The sequence below is a fragment of the Pan troglodytes genome, chromosome 21 (genome assembly GCF_028858775.2).
Source record: "Pan troglodytes isolate AG18354 chromosome 21, NHGRI_mPanTro3-v2.0_pri, whole genome shotgun sequence".
Lineage (NCBI taxonomy): Eukaryota > Metazoa > Chordata > Mammalia > Primates > Hominidae > Pan > Pan troglodytes.
This window is the reverse complement of record NC_072419.2, coordinates 68793266-68811698: the sequence shown is the minus strand read 5'-3', so window position 1 is coordinate 68811698 and position 18433 is coordinate 68793266. Positions and strand designations below refer to the sequence as shown.

At 60.4% G+C, this 18433-nt stretch overlaps 1 long non-coding RNA gene across 1 annotated transcript; it reads right to left on the bottom strand.

The window, feature by feature from the left end:
• Positions 1 to 218: 218 nt before the first annotated feature.
• Positions 219 to 16016, bottom strand: LOC107970082 (uncharacterized). Its single transcript, XR_001712345.4, has 4 exons — positions 15945 to 16016; positions 13812 to 15857; positions 550 to 656; positions 219 to 313 (listed from the first exon to the last, which is right to left on the bottom strand). It is a non-coding gene; the product is annotated as an uncharacterized LOC107970082 (long non-coding RNA).
• Positions 16017 to 18433: the final 2417 nt, after the last annotated feature.

The following is an 18433-nucleotide window of genomic DNA, read 5'->3' as shown; positions in this document are numbered from 1 at the left end:
GTGCCAGGTGGGGACAAGTCACACGGACGACCAGGACCCGAGCCCGCAGCTGCGCCTCCCGCAGCCAAGGGTGGCAGACGGTGCAGCCCTGCCCACTGGGGCCTCGCCCTCCGCCAGCCTCCCCGAGGCCGTCCTCTGACCCTCCCCCGCACACCCCCGAGGTGGCTGCATCAACAATTTCTCCTCGTTTCGTGTGAAATAAATGGTCGTTTGTGTCTAAGCATGCTGGCATTTGCCTGGATTTAATTTGGCAACAAGAAATGAGAGTTTCGGGGCCCATCCATGCTCTGTACACGCTCAGGTGCTGGTGGCCCTGGGAGAGGAGATTCAGTCTGTTTGCAACAAGCTGGAGTCATATTGGGTCGGGGAGGGGGGCTCCTAAAGCCCTGGCGCTGTCTGGGTCCCGAACGCCCGGCACCTCCTGGAGACCCTCGCAGACCCAGGTCCCCCACCCCCACCCTGCAACCCTCCAACCCATCCAGGAGGGTCGGGCGTCGCCTGCCGGAACCGCCACCCCCACCCCGCAACCGCCCATCCCTCCCAACTCACCCAGCAGGGTCCGGGGCTCGGGAAGGGGGCTCAGGTGGAGGACGCACAGGCCATGCGTGTGGCTGCTCAGACAGGGAGGGCGGACCAGGATCTCCCTGGTTCTGGCCCTGCGGGGATGGAAATACGCCACTCAGCCGAGGCCCCACAAGCCCAGTCCTCCACTCCCCAGGCAGCCTCCCTGACCCCCCTGCACCTCTGCGAGACCACCATCCAGGTACCGTTTGAGAGCCCAGATGACAGAGGCAGGCCAGCCCCCAGAAAGCCGGGAAAGCCCTGTGGATGTGCAGAGGCCACTGGCCCTGCGCTGGACCCCACCTGTGTCCACATACCCAGCCCTCTGCATGGAAATCGCCACTGCTGACCCATGGGACGGGGCCAGGTGGAGACACACGGGTCACCCAGCCCTCCCTACAAGGGGGAGTGGGTGGGAGGAGGAAGGGGCACAAGGCCTGAAGGGCCAGACTCAGGAGCAGCCGGGAGATGCCAGCAGCCAGGGGCTGGGGCTGTTTCTTTCTCCTCTGCAAACTGAGCTGAGCTGTGGGCAGCCTCACCTCCACCTGTGAGAAAACAGCCTGGGGAAGGTAAATGGCCTTCTGGGAGCCTTTGGAGTAATCACCTTCCTGGGTGCCAGGTGAGTCCAGGGGCCACCAGCTCCACGGGAGGTGCCGGGAGCCTGGGCCGGGGCTGGGAGGAGCAGGGAGGCCACAGGGGCCAGAGCCGAGGGAACCTCTGTCTGTACCCCTCCCTCCAGAAGCCTCCGACTGTCACCCACGCGTGCTCAGCAAACCTCCCTCTGTGGCAGGTGGTGAGGGAGGTGGACGAGGCCTGGCCTTGGTGGGCTAATCTGCTTGGGAAGATGGGAAGGGGCCTTCACCAGACAGACTGGCTGGGGTGAGGGCCCCTCGGGGTCAGGGCAGGCAAGGAGAGCTTCCTGCAGGAGGCAGTGATTGCCCCACAGCAGAAAGAGGCCACGGCTTCCCTGCGGCCTGAGCTCCCGTCCGCCCACAGCCTCCTGAGGACGGCCTGATCCAACAGGAGGGTGCCAACCTCAGCCAGTCTTGGCACTGCAGGGGGCTGAGGACGTGCTCGCCCGCGTCCATATGTCTGCCCTGCGCGTACATCAGGGACCCCACATGCCTCCTCCCGGTGACGACCCCCTGCCCACCCCACAAGACATTCAGAGTGGATTCGGCTTTCTAGAAGACACTGTGTGTTGTTGAGCATTAATTATTGGACACTTGGAATAATGTGTTCCGGGAAGTTTCACAGCTATATTTAGTCTGGCGGTTTTTCAAGCCAACTGACATCTCCCTGAGCCTCAAAGGAGAAGAATTGAGTGCCAGGCCCCATCCTGGCGCTCGATCTGCACCCAAGGCCAGCGCCAGCGTCCCGGGGCAGGGCCCTCCTGCTAGAGACCTGGTGTGTACTCGGTTTTCCTGTCTGTGATGCTCATGTCAACCTGTTGGTTCCAACTGCAACCCACCAGCGCCCCCAGCATTCCTGCACCCAGGAGGCCGGTATCTGAGGCTCTGCAGACTTCCCAGGGCCTCTGTCAGGGGTGCTGTGTGTCCTGTCCCAGGGCCCAGGTCGAGGTCTAACCATTTTAAATCTCCATCTGAACAGCACTCACAGGGGACAGGAGCCCTCAGTAAACTCCTGTCGCAAACGACCCCTGCCACCTTCCTGTATCTGTAGCCCGGCCCTAAAGATAGTCTTGGGATGGGGGTGGGGACTGTGTGAGGCAGGATTTCACCTTGAGAAGGCACAGTGGGGGAAGACAGGAGCGACCATTTCACACACTTGGGGGGGTGAGCTCAAGGCCTGGGCTCCCACCCTTGCACTGACCCCGGCAAGCTCACAACCTTAGGTTACCTGCCTTCCCTGAGCCTCAGTTTCCCCTCTTTGGGTCCCCAGCAGAGGTCTCGTGGCCTCGTCAACTCTGCCCTGGTCTGATGGGGTTGAGGAGCTTTGGTTTCAGGATGTCCTGGGCTCAGATCCCAAACCCATCACTCCCCGCTGGGAGACGCCTGAGCAAGTACCGTGGCCTGTCTGTGGCCTCCTGGCTCTCATCTGTAAAGTGGGTGGTGATGATAATATCGCCTCCGTGGGAGACAGAATAACAGCTCCCCAAGGCGTCCACATCCTAATCCTAGGACCTTTCAGTATGTCCCCTGAGGTGGCAAAAAGGACTTTGCAGAGATGGTTAAGGACTTTGAGATGGAGAGATGACCCCAAATTATCCAGGGGGGCCTACATGAGACCACAGGAGTCCTTATAAGAGACAGGCAGAGGGAGATTTGACACAGACAGAGGAAGAAGAGTCCCCATGGAGACGCGGGCAGGGACTGGAGCGACGCAGCCTCAAGCCCGGGAGCGGCCGGAGGCCCCAGCGGCTGCAGGAGCAGGAAGAATCCTCCCCCAGGGCCTCCAGAGAGAGCAGCTTTGACTTTAGTCCCTTAAGGTTCACTTAGAACTTCTGACCCCCAGAAGTGTACCCTGAGGAACTGGTGTGCTTGAGGGCCCTGAGTGTGCGGTGATTTGTCAAAGGAGCCTGGTGACTAACACAGCCGGGGCTTCTGGAAGGTTTCACAGAGGCCCTGCGCAGAGGCACTCGGTCCATGCATGGAGGTCCCTGTCTTCCACCTGCCGAGGCCACCCGGGGAATCTGGTCCACCCTCACCCTGCTGGGTCCAAGCAAGACGCCCCCCCCACACCTCCCTGCCCTCTTCCCTGCACAGCACTGCTGGGACCCCTCCAGGGCTGGGGGCCTCACCACCTAAAGCAGCCTGCCCAGAAAGCAGAGCATGACACCAGTGTGGGGTCACCTGGGGTCAAGGTCACGGGCCCCCGAGGCCAGCCCTGCCTGGGAAGCTCCAGAGTCAGTCCTTGAGCTGAGCCTATGCCAGCCTCACCCCACGCACCCACGTGGCATGGGAGTCCCTGGCAGCCAGCTCTCTGGTCCCCGACCTTCCCTGGCATGTTCTATCTCCCCACCCGCTCCTGGCTTTGTTTCCAGAGCTCTGGATGCCTCTGATTTCCCTCCCAGGGTCCTGGCGTGTGTGCCCGGGGCAGAGATCCCTATCTGATGCCACAGCCACTGGGCACCTGCTGTGTATGGACACAAGAAGGCACTGCCCGGGCCTTGGGGAGGTGGTCTCCAGGGCCCTGGGAGCTGGGTCTCCACTGAGGTTCCAGGGCAGGCAGAGAGACTGCCTGGAGGGGGTGCTGAGCGGGCCTGGCACAGCTGCTGCAGGTGTGAGGGGGCTGCCCAGGACCCCCTTGGCAATGGCACAGGAAACCCCACCGAGAAGGGAACAGGAGGAGCAGCTCCAGGGAGCCGGCGGGAGGCAGGGCTGGCTGGGCCTTCGGAAGCTTGGCTGTGCCTAGAGAAAGTGGGGGGCTCTGGGGGTTCCAGCGAGGCTGGCAAGAGCTGTCCGCCATCCCACTCTGCAGGCCCCAGGGGCTGTGGGGTTTGGGAGTCACATCAGGCCCTGCGAGGCAGCCTCTCCCCAGGAGCCAGATGCTCCACTGGGCGGGAGCCCCATGCCAGGCCCCCCACAACTGTCCTGCCCAAACAGGAGGGGCTCAGCACCCCCCAGTGTTGCACGGCCCCCGTGCTCCAGGCCTCTCTTGCAGCTGCAGCCCCTAGAGGTCTCATGTCTCACCAGTTCCCCTGCTCAGGGGGCCTGCTGCGCTGGGAGAAGAGACCCTCACCCACAGCTGGCCTGGCCCAGGAAGCCCCGTGGCCCTGTGATCAGCAGCTCCCTCCTCCCCACCGCCTCCATCCCGGCCTCAGGCGTGAGTGGCTACTGTACAGCAGCTGGGCTTGGGCTGTGCTGGAGCTCTGGGCCCTCATCATCTGTCCTCAGCACCCGTGTCACCTTCTCTGGGAGACCTCCCTGATCACCCCTCAAATGTCAGCCCTGAGGCTCTGCTGTTTCTGCCGTGCCCTCCTAGCCATCTATCCTTGTTTCCATGTTTATTCTTTCCGCCCCCCCCATAAGCCCGGGGACAGGGGCTTCTCTGCAGGTCTCTGCCCCATCCGTCTGCAGCACCCAGCCCACCACGAGGTCCATACCTGGAGGGCCTCCCTGTCACCACCACGACTGTGGACGCATCCTGCTAACCCCACCACTCAAGCCCTGGGTCCCGGGGAGCTGCAGGGAACCTCAGAAGACTCAGGCCTCCACCTACAGCAGGAGGGGCTTGGGAGAGGGGCCGTCTCCTCCATCTGCAGAAATAACAGATAGATTCCAGGGCTGCAGGAACCCCTGTGCCACGAGAGAAAGAAACTTGGCACTTTGGGGAAGAAAGAACAGAGGCTGGAGCAGTGAGGCCATCAGGGTGGAGGCCCGCCCCGCACAGTGGCCACTCTCCCTGCAGGCCTCCAGGCCTCCGCTACTGCTGTGCCTTTTCCAGGAAAACTCCTACTCAGCCTCTGAAGCACAGCACAGAAGCCCATTTCCCTTGGGAAGCTCCTCTAGATCCCCCCCTCCATGTCACACTGGGAAAGAATCCCCATCGACACCACAGCAGGTGCACAGTGGGCACCTGGCAGGGCCAGGGAGAGGCTCCCCTGGGAGCCTGGTGGGGGTGGGGTGGGTGGAGCTGGGAGAGCAGAGAGGGCACTCTGGGGTGGGAGTGAGGGTTCAGGGGGGCTTCCTGCAAGAGAAGGGCCTGCAAATAGAAAAGGGGGCAGTGAGGACGCCTGGCACAGATTAGAGGCTCAATGTTGGCTCCAGGTAGGCAGTGAGGAAGGAGAGAGGGAGGGAGACAGGAGCGTAAGTGCAGGCGGTGGGTCCCCAGGTCATACCCTTCAGAAGAGCAGAGTAGTGTGAGGGTGGGAGTCGGGCTCACAGCTGAAGTGGGGAGCAGGCACAGACAGGAGGTTGCTTAGCAGCCACAGGCCCTAAAACCCATTGGGAGTTTCAAGACACACGTCTTCTCACTGGCAGGGCATCCCCTCCTCCAGAGCTCTCTGGGGCCACTGTCCTGGGCACTGCACCTGCATGCAGGCATTCCTCCCAGCCTTCCTCTGGGGTGGGGGTTCAGAGTCACACAGCTCTCCAGGCTACGCTGCTCCCCCCACCTCAGGACTCAGTTTTCCCAGAGGTGACAAAAAGGTTGGAATGGGCCAGTTTCTGTGATCGCTCTGTGTCCAGAGCTCCATGTGGCATGGGAAGGAACAGGCAGGGGCGCTGGGCACAGCAGGTGCAAGGGGGACAGGGCCAGTGTGAGGGTGAGGGGCATTGTATTTGTCAGGGTTCTCTAGAGGGACAGAACTCACAGGACAGATGTATATATAAAGGGGGCTTTATTAAGGAGTATTAACTCATGTGATCACAAGGTCTCATAATAGGCCGTCTGCAGGCTGAGGAGCAAGAAGAGCCAGTCTGAGCCCCAAAGCTGAAGAACTTGGAGTCCAATGTTCGAGGGCAGGAAGCATCCAGCACAGAGAAAGCTGTAGGCTGGGAGGCTAGGCCAGTCTAGCCTTTTCACGTTTTTCTGCCTGCTTTATATTCTAGCAGAGCTGGCAGCTGATTAGATGGTGCCCACCCAGATTAAGGATGGGTCCGCCTTTCCCAGCCCACTGACTCAAATGTGAATCTTCTTTGGCAACACCCTCACAGACACACCCAGGATCGATACTTTGCATCCTTCAGTCCAATCAAGTTGACACTCAGTATTAACCATCACAGGAGGGGAAGGGCAGGGCAGGTGCCAGGGGTGGGATAAGGGGGCAGCGCGAGGGTGAGGGTGAGGGGTGGGCAGGGCAGGTCAAGGAGGCAGGGCAAGTGTGAGGGGTTGGGGGAGGGAGTGACAGGCGGGCAGGTTGCACAGGCGTCACTGCCCCAGGGTCTCTATAGTTAGAGCCCCGCAGTTCAGGGTGACCCTTGAACTACAAGGACCCCAGGCCCAGTGGCCCTATTCCTGGCCCTGCAGAGCCTGGGGACAGCGTCAAGGGATCCCGCCAAGGCTCTGCACAGTAGGGCAGCGCCCATCCCTCCCACCTGCTTAGTCCCTGGGAGACCCCGCTATCTGGTGGGGAGTCACCCCCCAGGGCCCTTCCCGTCTCTGGGAGAACATACAGGCACCCCATAAATCATGATCCTGCCCCACGGCATCACTCACCAATCCCCACACAGCCCAGTCGGGAAGGAGCTACTATGAATCCCACTTTACAGACGAGGAAACTGAGGCACGGAGCGGCTCAGCAAGTTGCCCGGTGTCAACAGGGAGGAAGCGTGGTTTGAATCGGACACCGTGGCCCCAGGGCCCATGTTCTTGGATCTGTCCCCGCAGCCCCCAGGAGTGTGGAAGGCCCTGGGCTAAGCAGAGAGTACCCGCTTCCTCCAGATTACAGCCTGGACAGGCCGAGCATCCTGGCCCTGAGCTCTGCAGCCCACACTGGGATCCCCTCCCGCAGTCCACACTGTAAAGTGGGGGACAGATGACCTGTGGACTCTGACACTGTTAGTTCTCCATCTACCCTTGCTCCTCCTCCCTGGCACTCAGTCTCCCCAGCAGTAGCAAGTGAGTTGGAATGCGTGGGTCTGGAATGGGTGGATGGTCCCAGAGTGGCCCAGGCGGCCCCCCTGGGGAGGGAGCTCTGCCCAGCGCAGGCTGCAGAGAGGGGAATGACGTTGGGGCAGGGACTCCAGGGAGCACGGCTGGGACACTGAGCCTATCACCCTGACTTTATGGCTGGATGAGCAGTGAGTCACTGCCTGTTATAGGCTGTGTCATGCACCACCTCCCTGGGGCGGCCCCTTGCCCTCCTGCCCCAACCCTTGGGGCACCCAACTTTCAAGGCTAGCACCCCCATCTGCAGTGGGGACGTTGCTAAAGGTTAGGGTAGTGTGTGCTGGGGGTCGCCCTCTCCCTGGCTGTCAAGGGCCCAGGCTCAAAGTCCAGAGGTGCCTGCCTGCTGCGCCACGCTTCTATCTCAGAAGTGCTAGGCTGGCAGGAGGGGCCCGGAGCCCACTGGCCATGCTGGGCCAAGCCCAGGCTCAGGGGCAGAAGGCCCAGATGAAGCCCGAGGGCCGAGCCACTTCAGGACAGTGAGAGGTGCAGGGCGCACTCAGTCAGGATAATAAAGTGCCTCAGGCACAGGTGAGTGTCTTCACCCCTCCAGTGGCCAAACATTTTAAACAGAAACTTCAGGTATGGAGGGGGAGGAGCCAGGCCTGCCAGCGCACGACTGAGATGTTCTTCATTTCTGGAAGGGGATCTGCAGCATTTGTTAAACGACATGTCTGTAACTGTCCCCCACACGCCCCCTTCGGGGAACTTATAAAGGCCACTCACTGCACCCATTTAAGTGGGCTGGGGAAACTGGACACACCAGCACGTCCAGCTCCAGGGACTGTCCAAAGCCCCTCACACATCCCACCACAAAACATCCTGCAGCTGTCAAGGGAGGGAGAGCAGACCCCCAGCCTTCTGGGGGCTTGTGGGGAAAAGGTGGGGTGTGGGAGAGGCAAAGGATCATTGCTTTTCTTTTAGAAACTGTATTATCTAAATGGTTACTGTCAGTGTGCATTACTCTTTCAAAAAGAAAGTCCAAAAGGAAATCCTATGGAGGGCTTTGCTTTGGCAAAAAGAAAAAGAAATTGGTTCTTCTTGCCTTAGCACCCACCATCTTCCAGATAAATCCCCAACTCCTCGGGCACCCCCGACCCCCAGATGTCCTTCCCCATCTTCAGTCACGCCAGTTCCAACCACTCACTCATAGCAGTCACTCTCTATGGGCCTCAGGACCCTTCTTACCACCCCAACCTGTTCCCTCTGCCCTGAAAACCCTTTCCTCTCATTTCATTCAGCAAACTCCTACTCATACCTCAAAGCCCTGCCCAAATGCCTTCTCCTCTGTAAGGCCAACAGACACATTTCCATGGTGGGTAAGCTCCAGGCTGGGGCAGACTGACGTGGGGGGCCTCTAGGTTCTTCCTTATGGAGCCTGAATTCTTTGGTTTCAGCTATAAAACAGGGCATGATGGAGGGAGCTGTCTTCATGAGCTCTAAGTGGTTGACAAGGAGGATGATGATGATGATAATGACAATGATGCCATCATTGTAAGGACCACAAGCCAGACCAGGGTGAGCTCTTCCCACCTCCCAGCTCCCTGCAAGGCTGGGCTCATCACCCCACTTCCTGGATGAGAACTCTGGGCACATGGGGTGCTCACTTGCTCCAGACACAAAATGAAGGAAGGGCTGGAACTTGCACCCGGAGGGCCTCCTGCCAAGCCTGAGTCTATGTGCCCAGAAACCTGTGTGGAGGACCTGGTCTCAAACTCATTTCCTAAGGTGAAGGACCGGGTCTCAAACTCATTTCCTACTGATTCCCAGGGCTTCCTGGTCAACTGGTCTGTGGCCACAGGGCCAGTGCAGCTCAGGGCCACAGCTGGGAGGTGGGCAGTGGAGGATGGCTCCCACTCACCCGTGCCCCAGGTGAGAGGTGCCTGCCCAGAGGGGCCTCTTCAACCACCGGCACCCCTTGCCCTGTTGGAAGAGAAAGAGCAAGAGGAAGGGGGTATTCACTCCACCCCCCTCTCCCTCCACCCCCAGCCCCAACGGCCTGCAGGGGCCAGGGAGGGGGTAGGGAGGGCGGACTGGGCAAAGCCCTGGTGTTCTCCAGCCAAGGCCAGGGGATTATGCGGCCAGATAAGGCCTCTGGCTAGAGCAGGGTGCTTATCAGACCTCGGGCAAAACCAACAAAGGAAAATGCGGCAGCAGGGGTGGGTGAACGCCCCATCTACCCTCCCCCGGTGCAGCCCTCTGTAGCCTTCTGTCCTCTCCTCGTCCCGGGTGGGGACCAGCCCTGACTTCAAGGCTAATCTCCAGGGAAAATGTTCACCTCCTTGAATCAGGTGCAAATGCTGCCAGCTGCGTGACTTATCAGCCCCCAAGTAAAGAAAGTGTGAACAGCCTGGGGGGAGACACCAGGAGATCTGTGGAGGCCGGGGAGCCCCCGGTCTGCCTGGTGAACAGGCTCCGCCTCACCCAGAAAAGGAACCCGCGCAGGGAGAGCCCCACTCCTCCCACCCTGCGGCTCTGAGACCCCAGGACTCCACGAGCCAAGCCGAAGTCAGCTCACAAAGATCCCGTCCCTCCCCCAGCTCTCAGTGGGGAGGGGGCAACAGATGGGGCGGCGGGGAGCGCAGAGCCACAGTCAGACCTGCCCATGGCTTAGTCCAGCGCCGCTGAAAGATGTCTGTCCGGGGGAACACTCCTCCTCGCAGAGCCACGGTCAGCGCCTCAGAGAACGTAAAGTATCCGAGCTCTCGCTCCCAGCCCCAGGCAGTGCTCCTGAGCCCACGAAAGATGGAGGGCAGACAGGCCTCCCAGAGAGACCCTTCCTAAGCCTAGTTCTGTTTATTTCCCCCTTGGGTTTTTAACTCCACAGCCCTTTTCCAGGAATGCCTGTGAGGCCCCACCAGTCTTGCTTTGAGAATCCTGCCCCGCGGATTCCATTCATCCAGGCCTTTAAGGCTGAAAGAGGGACCTCCGAGGTCTGTCCCCAAGAAGACAGAGATAAATGTATCCCCTCACAACCCGATGGCTCTCTAAGCCATCTCCAAACCTCCCAAGCACCAAAGCTGTGGAGAACTTCCCCCACCAAGGTAGGGGCTGCCCTTCCGCCATAGGCCATTGGAGAGCACACATAGAGGCCAGCGTTCCAACCCAGGCAGCCACCGTCAAAGGCTGTGCAGTTTACACATTGCATCCACAGCACAGACATGGGCACACACAGCGTTGCCCTCTGCAGCGGGAGTTGGGCACACACAGGGACCTGTGGCACAGGGGCCACCCCCAGCTGTGAGCTCTGTGCTTAAGCATGAGCAAGTCTACTGCTTCTGAGCGCCTCGGGACAGTCCCACGACACAGGCGTTAGCCCCTCTTAGGATGGAGAAACCGAGGTGCAGAAAGGCAAAGTCCTGCTCCAGTCACAGGGTGACCAGTAATGAATGTCCAGTTCCAGGCCAAGTGACCTTCCTGAGAAGGATGGCCTCCCCCTGGGGGGGTGGGTCTTTGAATGAAATATCTGAACCAGGGGATGGGCCACAAAGAGGCCCAGCAGGGACCGGGTGAGATGACAGGGAGTGGGGGGCGTCTACGGCAACCGAGAGCACTGCCTGTTCCGAGGGAAGAGCCCCCAACGCGTAGAAAGAAGCCCACTGTGGTCACAGTTGGCTGTCAATCTTTTTCAAGAAAAAATGAATCTGGGCTTTTACATGAATTGTTCCAATTTTAAAAAACATGGTGGGGTAACCGCAGCCACAGGTTTGCAGCTCTGACCTCAGACAGGAAGGGATCCCTAGCCAGGGCGCCCATGGTGCTGGAGGTGCCAGGGGCCGGGTGGGGGTCTCTGCCTCCACCCGGGGAGCCCCTGACAGTCTCTGGGAACTCCCTGGCCCTTTCTGCATCGCCTTGTACCTCGGCGAGACTCCAGGGTTTCCCTGTGTGCCTCTCCACACCTGCCATCCTGCCCTGGAAGGCTCCAGAGGGCAGCCACGTCCACTCGCTCACTCTCGTGTCCCCCTGTCTGGCCCATGGCAGATGCCATCACAAACTTGGAGAAGGAGTCAAGGACAGAACACGTTTGCTCTTCCTTGGCTGTGCCCAGCTCCAGCCTGCTCTGACTGGGAGACAGTGCCCCCCGGAATGAGCCCTCCCTATGTGCTGGGCACGCTTCGGAGCCCGTCACTCCCGGGTTGGCTGGAGTGGGCCACAGCTACAGAGCAGCCCCCTGGCTGGGTGGGTCGACCTTGGGCCCTGAGGGCTTCTTTCTGCAGCAAGAGGGGAGGGGCTGCAGGGGCTGAGGCCGGTCTGTGGCTGCCTCTGGCGCCTCCCTGTCAGCGTGCTGGGCGGGTTCTTCAGCCTACAAGATGCCAGGAGCCCCTTATCTCCCCTCCAGAGGAAGCCAAGCCAGGGCAGGGGATCCAGGGCTCGGACGCCAGCCCATGTCTGCAGGAGGAGACAGGAGACGCTGGTTTCCCTCGGAACGACCCATCTGGAGACAAGTTCCAGCTGCAGCGGCTGTGGCTGCTCGGGAAATTCTTTGTACATGAGGAATGGGCTTGGCCATCTCCAGTCAGGCACTTGGAGGCAGGCGCAGCCTGGGACGGGTAGATTCAGGGTGGAGCAGGGCGGCTATTGTGGGGGTCAGCCTGGGAAGGCGTCCACAAACCTGCCAGCCCTGCCCTCCTGACGAGGGGACAGCCCAGCCAGCCTGGGAACTGCCCAGTGATCTCAGCGGCCCTGGGCCCCTGAGCTGGCTCTTGGCAGGGGTGTGGCCAGGGCTGCTGCCTCTCCCGGGCTGCTGCGTCTCTCCAGGACAGCGGCAGCCGTGGACTTTCTTACTGCCCTGCTGGTGCAGGGCTGGGGACTTTTCCAAGAGTGACCATGGTGGCTCCCCCTTGCTGCCCTGCAGCGCCAGCCAGTGCTCCCTGGGTGCGTTTCTCATTTCCTCACGTCAACCCCACCACAGATTGGGAAACTGAGGCTCAGAAATGGCAGGACCTGACAAAGGCAACCCTGCCCACAAGCAACAGGGCAGGTCCTGATCCCAGGAACAGAGTCACATTCCAGCAGGGTCTGGCCGCCCACCAGAGCAGCCCCGAGAGGCCGCCCCTGGACTGTACCCGAAGCACCTGGCAGGCCTGGGGCCCTTACCCTTGAGATGCAACCATCGTCCCCGGAGATGGACAGCACCGCCCTCCTCCAGGGTCACAGACCGAGGCACAGAGCACGCGAGTGGCTCCCCCAGGGTCCCAGAGCCCAAGAGGCAGGGCTGGGCTTGACCCCAGGTGGCCCCCAAGGGTCCCACACATCTCACAGCCACTCCAAGGTGACACCCCACTCCCTGCTCAAAACTGCTCTGTGCAGCCCCCAAGCAATGGATGGCACCTGCAGGCAGGTATCCTGTGGTGTGGGGGGCAGCAGCTCCAGGCCGGGTCTCCAGCCACCCTCTCCAGAGGACCTGGGGGTCCTGCTGCCTGCAAAGTGCCCTGGAACACAAAGGCCCTGCTTGGTCCATCTGCCTCCACCTGCCCAGACCCTGGGCCTTCGGGACATTGCTCAGGACCGCTCTGGCCCCTCAGCATCAAGGTGTCAGTAGGCCTGGCCCCAGCTCCTGATCACTGGGAATGCCTGCCCTTTGCTCCACTCAACCAGGCCTCCACCTGCCATGGAGAAGTTTCCATAAGGCCAGACCCACCTACATGTGGAACATTAGACATTCTTTTGCACCCCCGGGACCCTCGCTGGGCACTGAGTCAGGGACTCAGCAGATGCAGGAAGGGCCCTCGTGGCCCATCTGGAGGTCAGTGCCCCAGCTGGCTGCCCACCTACGTGACCAGGCCACTCCAGGCTACTCACCCTCCCACCCTGAGCCTGACGAGGGTGAGGAGTGACGGCCAGACTGGGGCAGGGGAACAGGCAGCAACGCGGCTGCTCCCACCGAGCACGGCAGCCATCATCGTATGGAAAAACAGCACCTTCCAGGCCTCTGTGAGCACACGTGCCCATGGGCGTACATGTAGAGGCATGTGTGCGAGTGTGTGGGTGCATCTGGATGTATACACGTAAGTACACACAGGTTTGTCATGAGCACTGGGTGGGTGCATAGGAATGTGTGTAGGTGTGCATGTGCACATGTATGTGCATTAAGTGTGGGGGCACACAGGTGTGCATGCATGTGAGCACGGGCCTGCATGTGTGCACATATATGAGTATATGCATGTGTGTGCACAGGTGTATGTGTGTGGCTGCACACAGGTGTGCATGTACAAGCTCAGCCCTTGCTATCCCCACTCCTTCGTTGCTGAAGGAGAGTGGCTTTCCCTCTTTGCTCAGGCCCAGCCAATGTGTGTCTGTTGCAGATCCTCAGAGCTTGAAGCCATGGCTGGCTCTAAGGTGCCTCTGCGTTCTCACTCCCTCAGACAGGTTTTTACATAATCCCCAGGGCAGCTTCAGCCAGACCCTAGAAAAACGTTATTTCCCTTTTCAGATTATCTCTTTGAATCATCCATGAAATATTTCAGTCTCTATTATCAATGAACTTTGTTCATGGTGGAAAATACAGAAATGCAAAAAAAGTTAAAGGATGAAAATAAAAGGCTTGCATCGTCCCAGCCCCTCAACTATCCTTTTTTTCTCTATACTTTTGGATGCTTTCCAAAGCCTTTTAACTCCCCTGGATTCACATCTCAGGTCCCCTCCCGCCCGCAGAGTGGGGCTGACTCTTTGACACTCACCAAAAGCTGAACATTGGGCAGACATAACTGGAATGTGACAAACTCTGCTCCTGGCCAGGAAACCCCACTGTCCTACTCAGAGGCGGACAGACGGCTGCAGGGCTCCTGGGCAGGAAGCGGCAATGCAGCCCACAGGCAGGCTGGGCACTCCCAGCTCCTCCACGCTGCTCCTCCGTGGACAGCCCAGCGCAGGACAGGTCCCCTTGACAGGGCTCCAAGCCTGTCAGTGGCAGACGTCTCCAGGAAGACAGGGGAGAAAGAGGAACATGGGGTCAGGAGGCTGCGGGCTCCCCAGGCTCCTCTATGCAGGGGTTAGGAGCAGAGAAGGAATGAAGGAGCGGGCAGGCCAGAGGAGGGAGGGACGGGAGGAGTGGAGAGATGTTAAAGACGAGAGCAAAAGAGAAAGCAAAGGCGAGAATGCAGGGGGTGGGGGGTCCCAGGCACCAGCAAAGCCCTCCCCCAGCTGCCTGGGCCAGGCTATGAGCCTCCAGCCACCCTCTGGCTCTAAGAGTCTCGAGAGTAAATCCCGCCCCCACATCCTAAGGAGGTGGCGTTGCTGAGGTGGTGGCCGGGCTCCCGCAGACGGGGCCACAGTCTAGTCGTGCCCAGCCCAGCCCAGCTGACACCTCCCCCGGTCCCCGCATCTAGACCTGAAAGTGAGTCGAGTGCAGGCCCCATCATAAACGGCCACCCCACCGCACAGGGCCAAGGTCATCACCAGCCCTGTTTGCATCCCCAGGTAAGTCTGTCATGTGGGAGACCGAGGGTGCCGAGGGGGTGTGACAATGGGTGTCGCCAACTGCAGGGACACCAAAGCAGCTCACTAAGATGCCCTGCAGGCCCCTTGGCTTGCAGCCCTAACAGCCCAAACCTGCTTCCCCTCCCTGCCCCGCGGAGGGCACGCCTGCGGTGGGTGGGTTTATCCCAGCACATGGCAGGACGTTTGAGAACACTGCAGTCACGGGGACCTTGAGTGCCATGACCTCCTCCCCGAAAACAAACTCGCTTTGAGCTCCTCCCAGAAGACCCCCTGAGCAGTCCTCGGGGATCTGGCGGCGAGTGCCTGCCCTGCCGAATGCGGAGCCCGCATTGCGAGGGGCTTTGAAAACAGATTCGGTTACACAGGCGATGTGGCCGAGAGCTGTTTTCCTTTCCCGCTCCCTTTTCTTGGCAGCCAGTTTGGGCCCGGCCGGCCGGGTCACCTACAGTGCAGGCTGTTTCCAAGGCCCAGCATCTTCCATTGGCAGGACCTGGCTGCCACCTCTAACATGAAGCCTGCACAGGGGTCGGAGATGGTGCTGGTGGATGCGGGGTGCTGAGCTCTGTCCCCACCCCACAGACCCTCTGAGGGCTGCAGGCGCCTTAGACGAAGGAACACCCACAGAGCAGGCGCCAGAAGGAGCTGACAGGAGGCTGCGGGGCCCACAGAGCAGCACTCAAGAGGCACGCAGCTGGGTTCAAATGCCAACTCCGCCCCTGCCCAGCTGTGGCCCGGGGACAGGTCACTTCTGTCCTGGCCTTGGCTTCTTCACCATGAAACGACACAGGAATCACCCACCTTACAGGACAGCTGTGAGCTTTCAAATGTCAGCTTGCTGGGCTGAGCCAGGCACACGGGATGCTCCAGAAATGCCCAGACTGGAGTCAGGCAGAGAGGGGACACTGCCAACCTGTCCTTGCCCCTGGAGACTGACCCAGAGTGGCAACAGCCAAAGGGGCGGTGAGCCCAGCCTGCCCTTGGGCTATTGAGCTCAAAGGTTCCGCAGAAGGGGACACACACTGTGTCCAAAATGAATTCTTATACCCGTATGGTGCCCCCAGGCTCCCCAACCCCACCCAGTTGGGACCACCCCCAAGGCACCCACCTCCCAGGCCCCCCTCACCGTTGATGAGCTCTGCAGTCCTTGGCCTTCGGGCGAATGGAGCCCCCTGTGTAGGAGAAGCCCTGGAATGCTGCCCTGTGGGTCCCACGGGGTGGCGAGGTCCTGAGGGTGCTGTAGGCCCAGTGGGCTCAGCTGATGCCCCACAGCCCTGCCAGGGTGGAGACTAGGGGGAGGGGCAGTGCTGAAGGTGGGGAGAGGGCCATGAACTGGCTTTTCTCCCACTCTGGGGGCCCAGGGGCATGCGGTTTACCTGAAATAACCAAGGAGAACACAGACCTCCGCCCTGCGCTGACCGCCCTGCGCTGACTGCCCTGCACTGACTGCCCTGCACTGACCGCCCTGCTGGAAGCAGGCCTGCCCCTCCCTCTAACCTCCTGCCCGTCAGACCACAGGGAGCAGCACAGGCCTCCCCCTTCCAGGCCCCAGCACAGCCCCCAGGTCTCCTTCCCTGCCCTGGGGTCTCTGGGGCCTTTCCCCACAACTTCTCATGGCCTCCCCACTTGCAGGGAGGGACAAGAGCCAAGGAACCCCAGGACTGGGATTGATAGGGGTCATCCCAGCCCCCTCCTCAGGCAACCCTGACAGCCCCCTTCTCAGGGGCACCCTCCCCCTGGCTGGACAGAGGGTGGCCTCGCCGGAGCTCAAAGCCTCAAATGGGACCATCCCCGGTGCCCACATGTGGAGCATCCAGCACCTGCAGGCAGCGTACAAGGCGGGGACCGACCTGCCAGGGCTGCTCCTCAAGGGGGCCCTGCCCAGGACTGCTTCTGGGAAGGGCCCTCCCTGGGGCCGTTCCTGGGCAGAGAACAAGGCCCCTGGGGGAGGCCATGTACCCAGGACTCCACCCACAGGGGCCGTGTCTGAGGCGTCTCCTGGGAGCTGGTCCTTATCCTCCTGAACAATGAGACTGTTTTCTTTCCCTTGATAAGTATGTCTGAGTTAAGGGTTCCCAAGCTGGGGGCGGGCAGGATGGGGGGGTATGTGGGCACTGCTAGGAAAGTGACAGCAGGAAACGAAACCCAGAGCCTGATGGTTTGAGCCTTCCTCCCCCAACCCCAATGCCAGCCCCCCCAACACCTGCCCCCTCTCACCCCAGCCCCACCCAAACACCTGCCCCCTCTCACCCCAGCCACCCCCAACACCTGCCCCCCTCACCCCAGCCATCCCCCAACACCTGCCCCCTCTCACCCCAGCCGCACCCCAGGCCACTCAGGCCCCCAGAAGCCCCTCACAGCCCAGGACTCATGGAACTTAACTCTGTATGGTCACCAGAGGGTTAACATGCCCACCCTCTTATCTCACTGGGGGTGGGGTCCCCGCCTTAGAGGTGTGTCTTCCCAGGCCAGCCGTGGCAGGTCCCTGGGTCCCGGTGAACCAGGGAAGCCTTCAGGAGAGAGGGGTCACCCATGGCAGGGCCAGAAATTCCTTCCTGGTCTTTGTCACTTCCCCTGGCTCCCCGGCTCTCAGGGCCCTGGGCACACAGCTCAGAGCCTCCATCCCTGCATCGGGGCCCTGGGCACACAGCTCAGAGCCTCCATCCCTGCACTGGGTTTTATCTCAGACAGCATTAGCCCAATGCCTGCTGCGTGCCCATCCCAGGTCAGACGCCCTTAGTACCCAGTCCCACTAATGCCTCCCCAAAGCCACTGTGAGAGGCAGGCACTGTCATCACCCCCACCTTACAGAAGAAGCAGCTCACCCAAGGCCACACAGCCCGGAGATGCCAATGCTGAGTCCCAAAGTTCTGACTGTGCCCGCTCGATGCCCTGACCCGCTGTTCCTGAAGCTGTTCTCCTGACTCAGCTTCTGCTAAGGTGACAAGACGGAGGCACACAGCCATCTGACCGCGCCGCACAATGAGCACCAGGAAGGGGAGAGCAACGTAGGGGAAGGGACAGGAAGGGACCTGCAAGACGGGCCTTGAAGGATGTGTAGGAGTTTGGCAAGAAGAGAAGAGGGCAAAGGGCCCATTCAGGAAGCAGCACGGGCAGGGTCCAGGGGAGAAGAGGGCTTGCTGCTGGGTGGGGTAGCCTGGTGGACTGGGTCACCTGGCTCAGGGGCCACCTCCTTCCTGAGGGGCCCAGAGCACCGGGAGTGGAGAGCTGCACAGAAGCATGGTTCGTGGGGATGGAGGAGGTCGGGGGCACCTGGGTTTTGAGGTTTGAGCTGAGACTCCTCACTTTTTGGCTCAAGTAGAAACAGGTCTGAGAGGGGGTCCAGATACTGTCACAGACAACCCCCACGGATGGGTGCCCACCCCAACCAGTCACTGTGGAGGCAGCTGGATCCACGTGGAAAACACGCCACCAGTGGCTTCTGCTGCTGCTGCAGAGCAGGTGAGCTTGTGACTCGCCTAGCAGGGCACCAAGTGACCAGAGCAGCCCTGGACCCCCAGCCCTGTCCTGCCTTGTGTGGGGCGCCGCCTCGGAGGAGCCTTCGAAGGGTAAATTTTCCCTTCCCAACCCTTCATGGAGGCCCAGGGTTTAATACAAATGTCCATTGTAGATATTTATTAACTCAAGAAAGCAACAAACCACTATCACTCAGAGACTCCCTCTTTGTTTTAATTGGCTTGTTTAATTGCTAGCTGTGTGGCCTGGGGCAGGTTAGCTCACCTCTCTGCGCTCCGTTTCTCCATCTGTATATAGGAATGATAATGTGATCTGTTGCATAAGACTGATGTGAGGACTAAATGGAAATGTCAGGACAAAGCACAGCACCCGGGCAATGTTGGTGTTT